Source organism: Amblyraja radiata, chromosome 26 (assembly GCF_010909765.2).
Source record: "Amblyraja radiata isolate CabotCenter1 chromosome 26, sAmbRad1.1.pri, whole genome shotgun sequence".
Lineage (NCBI taxonomy): Eukaryota > Metazoa > Chordata > Chondrichthyes > Rajiformes > Rajidae > Amblyraja > Amblyraja radiata.
The window spans coordinates 25,783,567-25,803,491 of record NC_045981.1 but is presented as its reverse complement, the minus strand read 5'-3'; the positions used below and the strand labels follow the sequence as shown (position 1 = coordinate 25,803,491).

The window sequence follows — 19,925 nt, the reverse complement described above, 5'->3', positions numbered from 1 at the left end:
AGGTCAGTGAGATATGGGGGGGCCAGATGGTGGAGGGCTTTGTAGGTGAGGACCAGGATTTTGTAGGTGATCCGGTGGGAGATGGGAAGCCAGTGAAGTTGTTTGAGGACTGGAGTGATGTGGTACCAGGATTTGGTGTGGGTGATGAGTCGGGCGGCTGCGTTCTGGACCAGTTGTAGTCGGTTGATGTAGCTGGAGCTGATGCCAAGGAGAAGTGAGTTGCAGTAGTCCAGTCGGGAGGAGATGAAGGCATGGATGAGTCTTTCAGCAACGGGGGGTGTGAGAGAGGGTCTGATTTTGGCGATGTTGCGGAGGTGAAAGAAGGAGGTTTTAATGACATGGCGGATGTGAGGCTCAAGGGAGAGGGTGGAATCAAAGATCATGCCAAGGTTGCGGGCCTGGGGAGATGGGGAGACAATGGTGCCGTCGATGGTGAGAGTGGGATTATTGATTTTGCTGAGTATGGATTTGGAGCCTATGAGGAGGAATTCTGTTTTATCGCTGTTGAGTTTGAGGAAGTTATGTTGCATTCAGGTTTTTATAGCTGACAAACAGGTTGATATGGGAGAGGGGGGGGGGGGGGTGGTTGTGGGGGGATTTGGTGCTGAGGTAGATCTGGGTGTCATCGGCGTAACAGTGGAAGTCCAGGTTGAAGTGGCGGAGTATCTGACCAAGGGGGAGGATGTAGATGATGAAGAGGAGGGGGCCGAGTACAGAGCCTTGGGGAGCGCCTTGAGTGACTGTGGCTGTAGCAGAGGTGTGGTTATGGAGAGAGATGAAGTGGGATCTGTTGGAAAGATAGGAATGGAGCCAGCTGAGTGCAGTACCTTCGATACCGAGGTCTTTGAGTCTGGTGAGCAGAATGTTATGGCTCACGGTATCGAAGGCTGCACTCAGGTCGAGGAGGATGAGGATGTTGAGGAAACCGGTGTCAGCAGAGGTGAGGAGGTCATTGAGGACTTTGAGGAGAGTGGTTTCTGTGCTGTGGAGGGGGCGAAAACCAGATTGGAGGGGTTCGAATAGGTTATTGGCATGGAGATGCGATTGAAGTTGTGAGGTGACGATACGCTCCAGGGTTTTAGAAAGAAAGGGGAGGTTTGAGATTGGGCGGTAGTTGTTGAGAGAGGAGGGATCCAGACCAGGTTTCTTTAAAATTGGGGTGACAGCAGCAGTTTTGAAGGTGGAGGGGACAGTTCCTTGGGAGGTAGGGGCAGAGGACGGGGAGGCAGGACTTCAGCAGGGGAGTGGAGAGGGGGTCAAGGGAGCAGGTAGTGGGTTTGGAAGAGCTGATGAGTTTGGAAATTTCAGGAGGGGTGACCGGGTCAAACATAGAAACATAGAAAATAGGTGCAGGAGTAGGCCATTCGGCCCTTCGAGCCTGCACCGCCATTCAATATGATCATGGCTGATCATCCAACTCAGACTCAGTCAAACTGGGAGAGGAGGCAGTGTGGAGAAGGGGTCGGGAGGTCAGTAGAGATGGGGAGAAGAGGGGCCTTGGTAGGTGCTGGAGTAGATGCTGGGGGGTCAGATACAGGGGATAAAGATTGATAAATGATGTTAATTTTATCAGTGAAAAAGTGGAGGAATGAGTTGCAGAGAACCGGAGTAGAGGTAGGGAGAGTGTTGGTCCGAGGCTTCGAGGAGGTTGCCCACTGTGGAGAAGAGGGTTCTGGGGTTTTGGCAGGGGTCGGTGAAGATGGTGGAGAGGTAGGCAGACTTGGCAGTAATGAGGGCGTCTTTGTAGGCAGTGAGGTGGAGTTTGTAGGCTTCATGGTGGACTGTGAGAGACGATTTATTTGTGAGTCGTTCAAGTTGGCGGCCAGTCTGTTTCAACTTACGGAGTGCAGGTGTGTACCAGGGTGAAGAGGTGTTAAAAGTTACGATTTTTGTTTTGAGGGGGGCCAGAGTGCTGAGGGAGGTAGACAAGGTGGAGTTGAGATGGTTTGTGAGATCATCAGGTGAGATGGGGGTTGAGTCCAGGGGGAGAGAGGTGTTCAAGAGTGAAGGATAGAGTAGTGTGCGTGAGTGAGAAGCAGAAAAAGGAAATAGTGAAGAAAAGAAATAAGTGAGGAAGGAAAGCAGGAGGGAGTTTATCCAATCGCCACGAGGAGATGATTTTTTATATTCTATGTCGTCTTTCACCCATACCTGAAACTTTTAATTTTTACGATACTGTTGCACCACATGACTCCAATAAATCAATAAATGGAGACCAACTCATTAAGAAATGGTCTTGTTTGTCTATTAGGAGGAGTCTCATTTCTTCCAAATGTGCTGTGTCCAACATATTACTAATCCACATTTTAACTGTTGGTGCATTAGCATTTTTCCAGAATTTAAGTATAAGTTTTTTTGCTATTATTAACCCATAATTAAAGAATGAATTTTAGGGTTTATTTAATTTTATTCCCGTCTCCCCTTACTCCAAATATAATCATTTCAGTATTCGGTTACATTTTTATCTTAGATAGCTTTGTGAATATATCAAATATATCACACCAAAATTTATGAAGTTTTGTACAAGAAACAAATGAGTGTGTAATATTGGCATTTTCAAAAGTTTCGAAAGCTAATGTAGAATAAGAAGGAATGGATATCAATCGTCCAGTGGAGCTCAGCAGGACATGACATAACAAGGTGGTGACCAGCAGCCCTCTCTCCCCAGCACAGCAGCCATTGAGTAGTTATTGCCGTTGCCTTGGCTAGATGTCAGTATTGGTGCACACATTGAGGCAGAAAGGTTGTACCAGAAGTGACTTCAGTTTCGTCTGGTATAATCTCTGTAAGAACTGATCATTTCTTGGAAGGAAACCGCACTGAAAAGCAGCTTCCTAACCTGGCCACACCAGCATCAAAGCAATGCCTTATTTCCAGAAAGTAATTTTAATGAATATTAAATAACCATTAAGACAGAAATGCAACATGAAATTCAATGTAAATTCATAATGTGTCCCTTCAAGCACAAGATAAGACCCTGAACGTTGCCTTTCCACCTTGACCATCACCCACTCCAGCCACGTGCTGTTATTCCCTGTCACTCCGGATTCATCCACTGGGATCACAGGTCCGAGGGTCATGTTCAGAGGATTTCAAATGCTATCAGCCTTCTTGGGTTGGCTCTGAAACCAAATCCAGGTTGGAACAGATTGTGCACTCATGATAGTATATGACACTCCCTCTACTTGGCCTCCACAGCCCGCTGTGGCAATGAATTCCACAGATTCACCACCCTTTGACTAAATAAATTCCTCCTCATTTCTTTTCAAAAGGTACATCCTTTGATTCTGAAGCTGCGCTTCTCTGGTCCCCGAACATCTCAAAGACACGTTGGTCTTTCACTCTCCCCTTCACTCTCTCACTCCACTTCATTCTCCCTCGACACAGCCTGGATGGGTTTGGAACTAAGTTCATAAGTCATAGGAGTAGAATTAGGCCATTCAGCCCATCAAATCTACTCTGCCATTCAATCATGGCTATCATTCCATCAACCCCATTCTCCTGCCTACTCCCCATAACCCTTACTAATCAATAATCTGTCAATCTCCACCTAAAAAATATCCCAAAACGGCCTCCACATCCATCTGTGGCAATGAATTCCACAAATTCACCACCCTCTGACTAAAAAAATCCTCATCACTTTTCGAAAAGTACATCCTTTTTATTCTGAGGCTCGCCATCTGGTCCTGGAACATCTCAAGGACAAGTTTGTCTTTCACGCTCCTCCTCACTCTCTCACCCTTCATTCTCCCTCTACTGGGCCTGGATGGTGCAGGACGGTATGGGTCTTTGATTATCCTACATCGATGGTGGGGAGGTCAAGACCCATGGTGGACCAGGAGATGCCCCCCCCCCCCCCCCCCCCCCACATTCTGCAGCCTCCATCATTTGTGGGCGTCTGAGTTATTAAACTAGGCCCTGTTACAACCAGTCAGCGAGCTCGCCACAGCACACCTGTAAAAGTTCCAGAGAGTATTTGGTGACATGACACATCTCCTCAAACCTCTGATGAAGTGGAGGCGTTGATGAGGCCTGTTTGTAATTGCATCAATACGCTGAGGCATTATTTCAAACTACTACCCTGTCTTTCTTGGTGCATATTCCAAGATTCTTATCAAAGGAAGGAAGATAATTCTACCCGGGAATCTCTGGCCAAGAGAATGGGGATTAAAGTCTCATGGATCACACAGAATAGTCGAGGGTCCCAGCGATTGAGGGGGGTGAGGGGGTGGGGGGGGGGGGGGCAGTGGCACAGATTTTAACAGGGGGTACAGGGCTCAAAGTGTTAAAAACAAAACTTCACTAGTTTGATGGCTCCTCCTCAAAGGCGTCACAGTCCGCCCCCTGTTCCAAACAATCCATCAGGACCAAGGTGCCAACAGTTTCAACCAATATCAGAAGAATCGTGATCCGTTATAAAGGGTCAGAGATATTCTCCAAACATTACACGCGGTGTCTTGGTGTGCGACAAGAAGCCCGCTCCTGCCACCGTGTCCCTTGAGTTGGGACTGGACTAGGAGGAGAGGACAGGAGGACGATGCCGGTGCTGCTCTGGGAAGGCTGGAGACCGGCGGTGGGGAGTTGGCTCCGGTCCCTATGGCCGGAGCCGGGGCTGGGGCTGGGTCCGGGTCCGCGAGTCTACGAGATGCACGTCGTTCAGCAGAGGAGGTGAGCGCTGGGAGGGGTCGTTCCAGCCTGTAGCCGGCAACTGCGTCATCAGGGAGGGGAAATAGGGTGGTCTGGGGGAGAGGGGGGGACGTGGGGCAACTCCGGCTCGTAGCTCTAAGAGCCCCGGTCGAGGAGTTTGAAAGTCAGGTGGCTCCAAAACTTCCCCACTGTCCACTGAGCCGGTTTGACATTGATTTGTCTGCCAGTTGGCCAATCACGCGCTTTGCTTCAGGCTAGCACACAAAATGGCTGAGGCTGCCTCTGCAGATGCCTGCTTTACTGGAGATTCCGATGTGTTGTTCTGTGGAATACATGTCGTGGAAAGTTGCAGCAAGGTAATTGTATTTAGTGAGAAAAGCATTAAAAAGGCTGAAGAATGTGCTGCTATGTGGATTGAAGTAGAAGAAAGCCTTGAAAGCAAAGTCGCTACAATGGTGCTCCAACACAAAGAAGGCAGCCAGGAATCAACTCTACTGAAAGGTAAGATCTAAGTCTGAATTTATGAAAATCTACCTGTATGGAGTTTAATTGCACTTTATAATGTGAATAAATTCATTCATTCACTTACTCCATTCATTAATTAATGAATTAATCAATTAATTAGTTCATTCATTCATTCATTCATTCATGAAATTGAGGGCCTAAACTATATGTTTCCATAACACAGTCAATTAAACATTGTCACTAATGCCAGCATGTTGTAGAGTAATAAGTCTTTAACAGCTAATCTCGGAGCTGCCTGCGATAACTTAGCGGGAAAAAGTGCTCCGACCATGGGGCCTAGGTACTCGCGGTAAAGTGAAGCCGCGGTCTCAATTAAGAAGCAGCCGATTCGCGAACGCGGAGCCGCGGATCATCGCGGGCGGGCGGGCGGGGGTGGGGGGGGGGGAGGCTGTACATAGTGCCGTCTGTAGCGGTCGTTTTCAGATCCCGACAACGGGAGAAAAATGGAGGGATATCGATCGCTATTTATAGGCTTCCATTGCAGTGAGAAATTGTCAGAAATGGTTGATTTTTCTGTAGAAATGAATTGGTGATATGTGAACTTGAACTAGTTTTTTCTATGGTAACAGTGTTATTCTCATTAACATTAAGAAGAGGTTTAAATGTTAAGAATTGAAGTCCATGCAGACTTAATGACTATGAGATTTTTTTTTCTGTAGCCTCTACTGAAACTTGAAATAACTTATCAATTGTAGTAAATTACAGTGTAAGTCTCATTGACATTAAATAGAGGTTGACACTTTATGAATTGAAGTCCATGCAGACCCAAGTACTATGAGATGTTTCTTTCTCTAGCTATTCTGCACCCTCTGCTCCTGCACTTGAACTTGAAGTCTTACCTATGGCTGTAAATTACAGTGTCAGTCTCATTGACATTAAGAAGAGATTGACATTTTATGAATCGAAGTCCATGCAGACCTAAGTAATATGAGATTTTTTTTTTCTGCAGCTTCTGCCCCACCACTCTTCAGAGCTTGTCCACACAAAAGTGTTTTGTGTGGACATTCACTGTGCTTTAATGAATACTAATTTGATAATTTGCAGACTTGCCATCCCATCTACCTGGACATGCATACATGTTTAATTTCCTCATTGATATGTCGATATTGTCTTACATAATATAAAACATGAAAAGATGTAAAATACACCCTGACACATATTATCTTCTATTATTAGGAGGCAGCAGTGTGTCCCGGGTTATCATGCAGAGTGCTTCTGCAACATAACAACAATAAATCGAGCGATAGCAAAGTCTAGAAGGAAGAAAGGTAATGATAGGACTCAAACAACAAATCTTTTTACTTATGATCATATGATGTTACTTTGAAAAATGAAAAGATATATTTGAGGATGTTGATTTATTTTACTTTTCATTCCTTTTCTGTTTTCTTTTTCCTCTTTCAATTGAGTTCAAGACGCTGAAAAGCCTGAAGCAGGTGAATCACCTCAAGAGGCAGTTCCTGATGGTGAAGCAGATGAGCCGGCCCCAAAGAGACTGCTTCGATCCATGACAAGTCATAGTCAACAAACAGCAACTGTCGAGCACACTGACCGTAGGCATGTCCTACCAGCGCATTGCATCATTTGTAAATGTTCAAAGTACACAAAATAAATAAATTGTGGAAAAAAATGATTATATAAAGTTTTATTTTAATGTGGATCGTTTCACTGTTTATTTGGTCAAATTATTTAAACAATGAGTGAATTACTTATGATAATGATGTGCCGGTGAATGACTGCGACAATCCACCCACCGATCCACACATACATACATACGCACACTTCCGCACACATAAATCCGCACACACACACATCCACACATCCATTCACACACAGACATACATGTACACATCCAAACATACATGCACACATACATCCATCCACACGCGTACATACACACAGCCACAGATACATGTTTGAAAGGCACACACAGACACACACACAAACTAGAGATAAACAATGCAACACTTTTAGGGTTCTTTTAGGTTAAAGGTAATAGCCCTCATTTGCAAAGGCACCATCGGGGCGGGGGGGGGGGGGGGGGGGGGGGGGCTATAACATAAATATAAGCTCATTGTAGCTTAAAATGAATATTCATCGAGTAAACATCAGAGCATTCGATTCTTGGCCAGGATGTGACATTTACATCAGAAATAAGACAGGTCTCTTACAGGTCTGGCACTTTCCCCACTTTGGCAGTCAGCAGGGTTCAGTAAATGGGAAAACCTAGAGGATTTGTCCTGACCCTTTAATTAGGCAGGTTCATGAGCCCTTAAAACCTGGGACATCTGCTGCAGTCTCATTTAATTTCCTATTAAAGCGACTGGAACTTGCCTGCCTGGCACTGCCCGTCCCACTATAGCCGTTACCCCCACTCTCCCCACTTTGGCAGTCAGCGGGGTTCAGTAAATGGGGAAACCTAGAGGATTTGTCCTGACCCTTTAATTAGGCAGGTTCATGAGCCCTTAAAACCTGGGACATCTGCTGCAGTCTCATTTAATTTCCTATTAAAGCGACTGGAACTTGCCTGCCTGGCACTGCCCGTCCCACTATAGCCGTTACCCCCACTCTCCCCACTTTGGCAGTCAGCGGGGTTCAGTAAATGGGAAAACCTAGAGGATTTGTCCTGACCCTTTAATTAGGCAGGTCCATGAGCCCTTAAAACCTGGGACATCTGCTGCAGTCTCATTTAAGTTCCTATTAAAGAGACTGGAACATGCCTGCCTGGCACTGCCCCGGTCCCACTATGGCCGTCACCCCCACTCTGCACACTGGCAGTCAGTGGGGTTCAGTAAAGGAAGGAACCCACAAGTACTGCCCTAACCCATTAATTAGGCTGGTTCAGGAGCAGGACCTCTGCGACAGTGTCATTAAAAAAACACACTCAAAAATATATTCATCATATTATTTTTATATAATATAATTATACTTAATTATATATGATTACATTCATATTTACAGGTTATATATATATATATATATATATATATATTGGTATAATAATATTTAGTTTAAATGGACTGCAACACGGGAATAGGCTGCCCATGGTGTAATACGGGCATTGGCCACAAGATGGCGCTTATTTTCCCGATCTCATTTTCTAATTAGTTTAATTAATTAATGTGCAACTTTCGGCAATTACGAGTTATGACTTCCTTCTTAATTATATTTCATCCAAATCTGTGGAAAGTTTAATGTAGTTTGGTGACTTGGGTCACAAAATCCTATTTCTAGACACATTTTTGATGCTCAGCCCACAGCCTATCGGAGAAGGTGTTAGACTGAGCATAAAATAGAGTGCTGAAGGAACCCAGCAGGCCAGGCAGCACCCAGGGAAAGAAATAGACAGACCCGAAGCATCGTCTAGATCTATTTCCACCACAGAGGCTGCCTGACCCGCTGAGTTCCTCCAGCACTTTGCCTTTTGCTCAAGAATCCAGTATCTATGGTTCCTTGAATCTCCAACGCATTTGAGAGCTATCCTCCCACCAAATATTTCTTCCCTCAAGTCTGGTATTGACTGGGGTAAGTTTTAGCACCTGGAACTTGGGCCACCGAACCCGAGCCAACAAACTGACGGTCCACAGGCAAGCCGGTAGATTGAGGAAGGAAGGAGAGAGGAGAAACGAAGATAATAAAATTCAGGTCGATATGTGTAGGAAGGAGATCCAGGTGCTGGTTTACACCGAAGATAGGCACAAAATGCTGGAGTAACTCAGCGGGATCAGGTCGAAGACCCTTTGTCAGGACGAGGGAAGGAAGAGAGATGTGAGTGGTGAGAGAGGTGTGAAAATCACAAATGAAAACTGCATTATATTGAAAACCTAAAATGAAACCGAATGCGTTGTTGACCCGGCTTCTTTACCCGCAGAATGTTGACTGTTGAGTATTTACAGCATTTTCTGTTTTTATATGTGCATTGATTCTTTGTTATTGTGTTTGCAAACGTTCATTGTCAGTGCATTGTTTACAATTGGGGCCCTTATTTTAGAAGACGGTGGAACATGGCATTGACTCAATTCTGAAAGACAGCGGTGTGTTTTATTTTTTATTCCTGCCTCCTTTTTCACCGATATTGTTGTGGTTTTCAATGCTCAAATTAATTCAGATCACGTGGAGAATTCTTCAAGAAGTTCAAACTTTTATTTGCAAATAAGAGCTAGTTCCCCACGCATCAAATCACGTGGAGCTCTCTCCCGCTCTCTCCCCCAAACAAAGGATCATCGCTTCTTACCATTTTGAAATCAGCATGCCCCACCCCTGTTACATTTCCATATCCAATCATTTGCTAACATTCCCTTATTACCAGCCAATCATTTGCTCTCACTTATCCCCATCCTTCCCAGTACATTTCCACATTTGCAACTGATGTAGGTGTCACATGACTCCTTGTGGCTCCTTCCCTTGCCATGTGTGTTTAACTCCTTTGTTCAGATTTCATTCCAACAAAGTGAAATTCACGAAAAATAGACACTTCCCAGAACCCACTTCTCAAAATACCAAAGATACAGTGATCACATAATTTATATATACAAGACATTGTTCCCATTAAACCTATACATCTTGGGAAATAATGTAACTACTTAAACTACAGATCCAAACACAAAGATCTAATGTAAAATGAAAATACAATATATATTTCCCTAATTAAAATACAATATATATATAACCATATAACAATTACTGCACGGAAACAGGCCATCTTGGCCCTACAAGTCCGTGCCGAACAACTATTTTCCCCTAGTCCCATCTGCCTGCACTCAGACCATAACCCTCCATTCCTTTCTCATCCATATACCTATCCAATTTATTTTTAAATGATAAAGTCGAACCTGCCTCCACCACTTCCACTTAATTCTGAAGTCATGTCCGCTTGTTTGAATCCTCCCTACTCTCAATGGGAAAAGCTTGTCCACGTCAACTCTGTCTATCCCTCTCATCATTTTAAAGACCTCTATCAAGTCCCCCCTTCTGCGCTCCAGAGAATAAAGACCTAACTTATTCAACCTTTCTCTGTAACTTAGTTACTGAAACCCAGGCAACATTCTATTAAATCTCCCCTGTACTCTCTCTATTTTGTTGACATCCTTCCTATAACTGGGCGACCAAAATTGTACACCATACTCCAGAATTGGTCTCACCAATGCCTTGTACAATTTTAACATTACATCCCAACTTCTATACTCAATGCTCTGATTTATAAAGGCTAGCACACCAAAAGCTTTCTTTACCACCCTATCTATATGAGAGTCCACCTTCAGGGAACTATGCACAGTTATTCCAAGATCCCTCTGTTCAACTGCATTCCTCAATTCGCTACCATTTACCATGTACGTCCTATTTTGATTTGTCCTGCCAAGATGTAGCACCTCACACTTATCAGCATTAAAATCCATCTGCCATCTTTCAGCCCATTCTTCCAAATGGCCTAAATCTCTCTGTAGACTTTGGAAAACTACTTCATTATCCACAACACCACCTATCTTAGTATCATCTGCATACTTACTAATCCAATTTACCACACCTACATCCAGATCATTGATGTACATGACAAACAACAGTGGACCCAACACAGATCCCTGAGGCACCCCACTAGTCACCTGCCTCCAACTTGACAAACAGCCATCCACCATTACTCTCTGGCGTCTCCCATTCAGCCACTGTTAACCATATAACCATATAACAATTACAGCACGGAAACAGGCCATCTCGGCCCTACAAGTCCGTGCCGAACAATTTTTTTCCCTTAGTCCTACCTGCCTGCACTCATACCATAACCCTCCATTCCCTTCTCATCCATATGCCTATCCAATTTATTCTTAAATGATACCAACGAACCTGCCGCCACCACTTCCACTGGAAGCTCATTCCACACCGCTACCACTCTCTGAGTAAAGAAGTTCCCCCTCATGTTACCCCTAAACTTCTGTCCCTTAATTCTGAAGTCATGTCCTCTTGTTTGAATCTGTTGAATCCATCTTGCTACTCCTGCATTTATACCCAACAATTGAACCTTCTTAACCAACCTTCCATGAGGAACCTTGTCAAAGGCCTTACTAAAGTCCATATAGACGACATCCACTGCTTTACCCTCATAAATTTCCCTAGTAACCGCTTCAAAAAATTCCAGAAGATTAGTCAAACATGACCTTCCAGGCACAAATCCATGTCGACTGTTCCTAATCAGACCCTGTTTATCCAGATGCTTATATATATTATCTCTAAGTATCTTTTCCATTAATTTGCCCACCACTGAAGTCAAACTAACAGGTCTATAATTGCCAGGTTTACTCTTAGAACCCTTTTTAAACAATAGAACAACATGCGCAGTACGCCAACCCTCGGGCACTATACCCGTTTCTAATTGCAACTGATGATCCCAGATGATCTTCTTTATAAATCATTTAAAACTAACATAATCTTGCATTACACACTTTAAAATAGAAATGTACTCTGTCTTTACAAACTCACATCTCCCCTCTTCCCAGAACAGCAAGTCATAAAAATGTCTAACTTGACAAACGATAATTGTCTCTTGGCTATCTTACACTCCCTCCCCCTTTCTTGTTATCTCAAGGGGATGGCATTCCAGCTCCATCCTTGGGCCTCTTTATGACTTTGCCATCACACTGACAACATTATTCAAAGGATTGTTACATTTCCAGCTCCACTACTCTTTCTCAAAGCCTTAGTCCCCTTAGTTTTTTATAAACATAAGAAATCCAACATACAAAGGTCACATACTCCTCACCCAACCAAACTTTTTCCTTCTCATCTATCTTTCCTCTTGTCCCAACATGAGTATAATTAAACGTAGCTCACAGATCCTGAGACGCCTTGCTATCTCAGACTAATATAAACAGTTGTCAGTCGTAAATGCTGAGCCCTTTGTGTTACAGAAGAGCTAAGGAATGTGTCCTAATGAAAAGGCATGTGGTCTGTGACCAAATGGCCTGTAACCTGAGAATGGCCACACTAACAAACTACTTTTAAATACAGATTATATAAGATACATTTAATACAGAAGATAATAATTACTATAATATCCACTGTTGCTGTTCTGACTCCAGTTGTCAGTTGCTCCGTGTTTGTCACCAGGTGGCATTGCCTAGCAGTGTGCGCTCGCCATCAGCAACAGTGCAGCAACAGCAGAGATACTTGGAAAGACTTTTGCATTCCAGGAAATATCTGGCGAGGGAAATGCAAGACTGAACAGCTTTTGTTTTTTGAGAGATGTGCTCAAGTGTTGCATATCTTTGGTCATTCTATGATTCGATTATTTCTAGTTTTCTCCTGTTTATTAAACCGTTATGTTCCTACTCACAGCAGGGCTGTCTTAACGCATGGGCATGCTGGGCCGTTGCCTGGGCCCCACGAGGGCCCCCATCCTAATCTATGTATTGTAGAATGTTATTGTAGAATATGAATACAGAGAAGAACATCGCAAGTACACGACGGCATATTTGAATTGGCATAAAGAAACTGGAAGTGTAGAGGCCCCCCAGTGCACTGCTTTGCCCGGGGGCCTATAATGCTGTTAAGACATCCCCTGACTCACAGCAGATCCAGCACAGGTTAAATGCAAGGCTCTCTTACCAATCACAAGCAGGACGGTTGCAGCACAATTTAGAAATAAATAAAACTTTTATTCACTATTCTGACAGTTATTATAGAACACTTGAAATCCCATGTTGTAGAAGGCTGTGGGCTGAGGGCTGGAACATCTAATTACGTATGTGTGTTGGCCTACATGGCTTCCTCATGGTACCACTCTAGCAGATAAATTATGGGCTAGATAGGGAGTAAATGGTTTTTACACAAACCTTTCAAATTCTCCCATAGTGGCGCAGCAGTAGAGTTGCTGCCTTACAGCAAGCAGCAGAGACCCGGGTTTGATCATGACCATGAGTGCTGTCTGTATGGAATTTGTACGTTCTCCCCGTGACCCGCATGGATTTTCTCCGAGTGCTCCAGTTTCCTCACACACTCCAAAGACCTACATGTTTGTAGGCTAATTAGCTTCGGTATAGATTGTAAATTGTCCCTAGTGTTTAGGATAGTGCTAGTGTACGGGGTGATCATTGGTCAGCATGAACTCAGTGGGCCGAAGGGCCTGTTTCTGCGCTGTATCTCTAAATTGAGCTAAGCCTGTAACAGTGGTGGGATGCTGTGACACTCCAACTGATAGTCCTATCAAACACTCATAATATGGGCCAAGCATGTTAAACACTGTAAAACTCCACAAGATCCCATCAAGCCCCACAAACACAAAAATCACAGCTCAGAAACAAAATAAAACTTCCTCTAGAATGGCTCATCAAACATACTCAGTAAAGTCTGGCGTTGATAGAAACATAGAAACATAGAAACATAGAAATTAGGTGCAGGAGTAGGCCATTCGGCCCTTCGAGCCTGCACCGCCATTCAATATGATCATGGCTGATCATCCAACTCAGTATCCCGTACCTGCCTTCTCTCCATACCCTCTGATCCCCTTAGCCACAAGGGCCACATCTAACTCCCTCTTAAATATAGCCAATGAACTGGCCTCGACTACCCTCTGTGGCAGGGAGTTCCAGAGATTCACCACTCTCTGTGTGAAAAAAGTTCTTCTCATCTCGGTTTTAAAGGATTTCCCCCTTATCCTTAAGCTGTGACCCCTTGTCCTGGACTTCCCCAACATCGGGAGCAATCTTCCTGCATCTAGCCTGTCCAACCCCTTAAGAATTTTGTAAGTTTCTATAAGATCCCCTCTCAATCTCCTAAATTCTAGAGAGTATAAACCAAGTCTATCCAGTCTTTCTTCATAAGACATTCCTGACATCCCAGGAATTGATAAATTGTAGAGCTTCTTAGGAACAGTAGCAGGTGTAAGCTGTAAACCTCCTCAAGCCTGTTTTGCCACTCAGTAAGTCCATAGTGGTCTGAACAACTCCACTTCCTGACAAACTCTGTAATCTGTATCCACCTATCACTTGTCTGGCTTTGCCTTGCCCCGACCACTCCACCTGTTTTTTCCCTCCTACTACAATCAGTCGGAAGAATAGTCCCGACTTGAATCATCACTGATTCATGTGCTCGAGAGATGCTGCCTGACCTGCTGAGTTACTTAAACACTTCAATTCAATTCAATTCAATTCAACTTTATTGTCATTGCACAGATACAAGTATAGGTACAACGAAATGCAGTTTAGCGTCTGGTCATAGTCATAGTGCAAGATAGGAATTTAAAAAAAACCCAGAAAAATACAGAACAAGCATACATTAGAGTAAGAAGAGTACTGGTAAACAAGGTGAATGGAGAGACCAAAGATATCTAGCGACGGGACTCCGAGTTCAGCAATGTAAGTGTGTTGTTGAAAAAGCTGTTCCTCATCCTGCTAGTTCGAGACCTGAGGCTCCTGTACCGCCCCCCTGATGGGAGGAGGGCAAACAGTCCATGGCTAGGGTGAGATGGGTCCTTGATGATCTTCCTGGCCCATCTCAGACACCGTTTTCGGTGGAGGGCATCCATGGCAGGGAGCAGGGCACCGATGATGTGCTGAGCGGTTTTCACCACCCATTGTAGTGCCTTCCTATCTGCTGCGGTGCAACTGCTGTACCATACCGTGAAGCAGGTGGTCAGGATGCTTTCGATGGTACAGCGGTAAAAGTTGGTCAGGATCTGGGGGGACAGGTGAGCTTTCTTGAGCCTCCTCAGGAACTAATGGCGCTGCTGCGCCTTTTTGATCAGTTTGGTGGTATTGAGGGACCAGGACAGATCCTCCGAGATGTGTACCCCGAGGAATTTATAGTTGGAGACGTGCTCCACCTCAGTCCCGTTTATATGTAACCCCATGGTGCTGTCAGTCTCCAGCAGCTCCATTCGGGGAAATCCAATGCAAACAGGTGACAGCTTTAAGAGATCTGTTCACAAAACAATATGACACTGACCTGCTCCCTTATCTCCCCATTCCACTCAAATTATGACCAGTTTCTCTTACAGTTCCAACATACTCATTGTGAGTTTGAAGAATAACGGCTCATTTTCCAGCTGGATGTGTCATAGTTATCTATGCTCAACAATGAATTTGCAAATTTCATATTAGAGTATTGGAAGTTGGGATGTTATGTTACGTTATGTTGTACTTTGGGCAGCACAAATACGCAGCTGGTAGAGCTGCTGCCTCACAGCGCCAGAATCCCAAGTTTGATCCTGACCTCGGGTGCTGACTGTGTGGAGTTTGCATGTTCTCCCTGTGACTACGTGGGTTTCCTCCGAGTCCTACGATTTCCTCCCATGAAGTCATGTGAGTTTGTAGGTTAATTGGCCTCTGTAAAATTGGCCAGTGTGTGTAGGGAGTGGATGAGAAAGTGGAATCTAAACTGTTCCACCGCACAGAGATGCTGACTGACCTAGTTAGTATTTCCAACCCATCACTGTTCTGTCTTTATGATATAAAAAATTATCTATCTTTCTATATGAGGGAAAGCAAAAACAATGGATTAAAACGAGAAAATATCTTTAAACGTTGGTAACCATCCTCGATGGAGTATCTTCTGGAATGTTAGAGGTGACCATGAGGTGGCTGCTCTCACCCACTGATCCCAGTGGGAAATAGCATGGTCATCCATGGAGCCACAGTGATCTTCCTTTGGAAGTGGCATTGTGTTGGCTTCCCCAGAGCCCGCTTCATACATCAGCCTTGCAGTGAAACTCTTGCTTTTTCCATAAATCTATAACACCTCTTCTCCAATATCTATCCTTTGCCCAACAAGTTGATGAATCTCATGGGGCTTTCCTTGTTCCCTCACTGCAGGTATAATGGGGGAGACAGCTTTGCACGCCGCAGCCATGCACGATAACAACAACGCAGTGATGGCACTCCTTCGGGCGGCTCCTGAGCTCATCAACATTTCCATCACGGGCAAGGTGTATGAAGGTACTGGCTGCTGGTCCTGGTGCCCATCGTTCTGTCGAGAGAGTCAGCACCAAGATCAGGGATTTGGGTGGGGGAAGTGATCCAGAACCAAGCACTACTCCCAGATCAAGGGCAGTACCATGGCTCAGTAGTGAGTGAAGAACGCGAGTGAAAATGTAGTGAGTTGTGGAAAAGTGGGCTGAGGTGTGGGGAGGTGTGAGGACGGAGTGAGTTGTGAGGTGTGGTGAGTTTGAGTGAGTTTTGTGGAGGCAAGGTGTGGGGAGGTGAAGTGAGGTGACGGGAGACAGAGTGAGGTGTGGGGAGATAAAGTGAGGACTGGGGAGTAGGAAAGCGGTATAATGTGCTTTAATGGCTGTCTGGTTCATGGTGTCTTGCCAAATGATATTATGTCTGTAATGCTAGTGCCTGTGATTAAAGATAAGGCTGGTAGGCGCAACAATATTGATAATTACCGACCTATTGCACTAGCCAGTATCTTATCTAAAGTACTGGAGAGAATACTGCTGACAAAGCTAGAAATGTATGTCCTTACTACTGACAATCAGTTTGGGTTCAAAAGAAAACATGGAACTGACCTGTGTATCTATGCTCTTAAAGAGATTGTGTTCAGGTACACAAGCCTGAATTCATCTGTATTCCTATGTTTTATTGATGCGTCCAAGGCATTTGATAGAATTAACCATGAACACTTGTTTGTAAAATTGCTAAATAGAGGTGCCCCTAAATTCTTAGTGAGAATCTTAGTGTTCTGGTATGCCCATCAAACATGTTACGTTAAATGGGACAATGTTGTATCTGCTCCATTCTGTGTTAGTAACGGAGTGCGGCAAGGAGGAATTTTGTCTCCTATTTTATTTAATGTTTATATGGACGAATTGTCAAATCAGTTAAATAGGCTAAAAACTGGCTGTCTTGTGTGTAAAGAGCTTCAATAACGCACTGTTGTCTTTACTACTTTTATTAGTAATACACAAACAATACTGCACTAGCTGTACGTGGTCCGTCACACGAGCTAGAGAGAGATCAAGGGGTGGGGAGGTTACATTTATACTTGTGATATAGGGAGTGGTTAGTAGTGGTGAGGTCACTATGTTAAAGGCACATCTACATCCTTTCCCTTGGAAACAAGCAATACAGTAGTGACATAGCGACCACGTCTCCTGCGCTACGAGCAGGTAGGCAAACCGTTAAACAAGCAGAGGAGCATACAGCTAAGCAAATTCACCATAACGGACAGGCGGCTTAACCAGTCGGCCGGACCGGGTCCGCAGCTCGCCATCTCCTCCCTCTGCAGGAAGAGCAGTAGCCGGAGCGGTGGAAGGAGCCGGGGAACCCGGAGGAGAAAGAGCCGGCGGAGGCAGAGGCGGGGACATAGGGGTGGATTCGGGTGGACGGGCAGGCGAGCCAGGGGAAGCAGGCGGCGAGTGAGGCTGAAAGAGCTGGGAAGGCAGGGACCGCGGCAAGCGCGGGGCGGCAGGCAGTGTTTCGTTCAGGGGAGGGGAGAAAGGGACGGCAGGCGGCGGAGGAGGCTCGTTGACAGGCCGAAGATGTTGGCGGGTCCGCCGGTAAATGGTGCCGTCGTGGTTGACCAGGTAGGAGCGTGGCGATCCCGCATCACCGACAACGGTGGCAAGCTTTGAGGGACCTGAGGGGGACTGCATCCGGACGACTTGGCCGGGGAACAGACGCGGAAGGGGGCGGCAGGACTGGTCGTGGGAGCGCTTCTGCACTTCGTGCTTGTGAGCAATGCGCTCCTGGACAGCAGCAGGCTGGAGGGGAGAGGGCACGAGGGACCGCTGGGTCACAGGGAGCGGAGGTCTCGTAGTGCGAGACATCAGCCGTTTGGCTGGCGAGCCCAGGGCAGTGTCGCGGGAGATGTTACGGATATTGAGAAGGGCTAAGTAAAAATCGGATTCGGACAGTCTACAATGTTCCAGCAAGTCCTTGGCACTGCGGACAGCGTGCTCCGCCAGGCTGTTACTCTGCGGGTACTCTGGACTGCTGGTGTAATGACGGAAGTTTCAGCTGGCAGCGAAACCCCGGAACTCGGCACTGGTGAACTGGCTGCCGTTGTCAGATTGGAGGGTCGCCGGGGAGCCGAAGGTTGCGAAGTGGCGGCGCAGCTTGCCAATGACGGCCGAAGAGGAGAGGGAGTGCAGCTGATCAACTTCGAATCAGCTGGAATAAGAATCAACGAGGACCAGAAAGTGCTTGCCACGCCACTCGAAAATGTCGGTGGCGAGGGCCATCCATGGAAGTTCAGGGGCAGGCTGTTGCAGAAGTGGCTGGCGTTGCGGACGGGGAGCGAGGCTATTGCAGGTAGCGCAGGCGGAGACCCTGTCCCGGATGTCTTCGGCCATGCCGGGCCAGTAGAATTGACTCTGGGCGTGTGACAGAGTGGCTTCGGCCTCAGGATGACCGCGGTGGGCGGACTCAAAATAGTGAGCGTGCAGCGCAGCGGGCACAACCACCTTGTGTCCCTTCACCACCACGCCGTCGTGCAGGACAAGCTCGTCGCGGACCAGGAAGTACGGTTCAGCACCGGCAGGTAAAGATGAACGACGGTCTGGCCAGCCCTGCCGGATGACGTCGGCAAGCTGCTGCAGGGCAGGATCCAGGGCAGTGTGCTTGACCAGGGATTGCATCTGCTGAGAAGGCACAATGTTAAGGTTAAGCACCATCAGGTTGGACGACTCGTATGGGTGTTGGGCAGTGGATAGCAGGGGTGCCCGGGACAGCGTATCGGCCACAAGCATGTCCTTGCCTTTGCGGTACACAATTTGAAAGGTAAAGCGTTGGAGCTGCAGCATCATACGCTGCAGGCGGGATGAGGCGGCGTGTATCGGCTTGTTCAGGATGGTGACCAGCGGCTGGTGGTCAGTCTCGATAACGAAGTTGTTGCCTAGGATGTAATCCTTGAACTTCGAGCAGGCAAACACCACGGCAAGGAGCTCCTTCTCGATCTGAGCATAACGCTGCTCAGCAGAGGTCATGGTGCGGGAAGCGTAGGAGACAGGTAGCTGCAGCTTGTCGTAGAGCTGCAGGCAGGCGGCACCAAGGCCGAACTTCGAGGCATCGCAAGTGAGGACGATGGGGCGCTTCAGCTCGAAAAATTTGAGAGTGGGTGTGCGGACCAACTGGGACTTCAGGGCTTCGAAAGCCGACTGATGGTGCGGGAACCAAACCCAGGCGGCGTCCTTCTTGGTCAGTTCCCTCAAAGGCGCGTTCATTTCGCTGAGGTCGGGGATGAACTTCCCCAGGTAATTAACCATGCCCAGGAAACGCTGCAGGCTGGGCACGTCGGTGGGCGATGACATACTGGAGACGGCAGCCGTTTTCTGCGGGTCGGGCTTCAGACCCGAGGCAGTGAAAACGTGACCCACGTACGTGACCTCCGGGATGCGGAAACGGCACTTCTTGGGGTTGAGCTTGAGGTTTATATCACGAGCCCGGTCCAGGACCTGGCGGAGGTGGAGGTCATGCTCGGCTACGTCCTTCCCGTAGACCAGTATGTCGTCCACGATTATGGCACACGGCAGACCGGCAAACAGCTGCTCCATGGTCCGCTGGAACACCTCGCTGGCGGAGTTGATCCCGAATGGCATGCGGAGGAAGCGGAACCGTCCAAAAGGCGTGCTGAAGGTGGTCAGGTAGGAGGATCGCTCGTCCAGCGGTATCTGCCAGAACGAGCTCTTGGCGTCGAGGACCGAAAAGACAGTGGCCGGACCGACCTGTGCAGCGACGTCCTCTACAGTTCGCATAGGGTAGTGCGGGCGTTTGATCGCCACGTTCAGGTCCTTGGGGTTGATACAAATGCGAATTTCACTTTGG

At 46.5% G+C, this 19,925-nt stretch overlaps 1 pseudogene; it reads left to right on the top strand.

Moving 5' to 3' along the window:
- Positions 1–4,537: 4,537 nt before the first annotated feature.
- Positions 4,538–19,925, top strand: part of LOC116987750 — a 52,637-nt pseudogene continuing 37,249 nt past the window's right edge.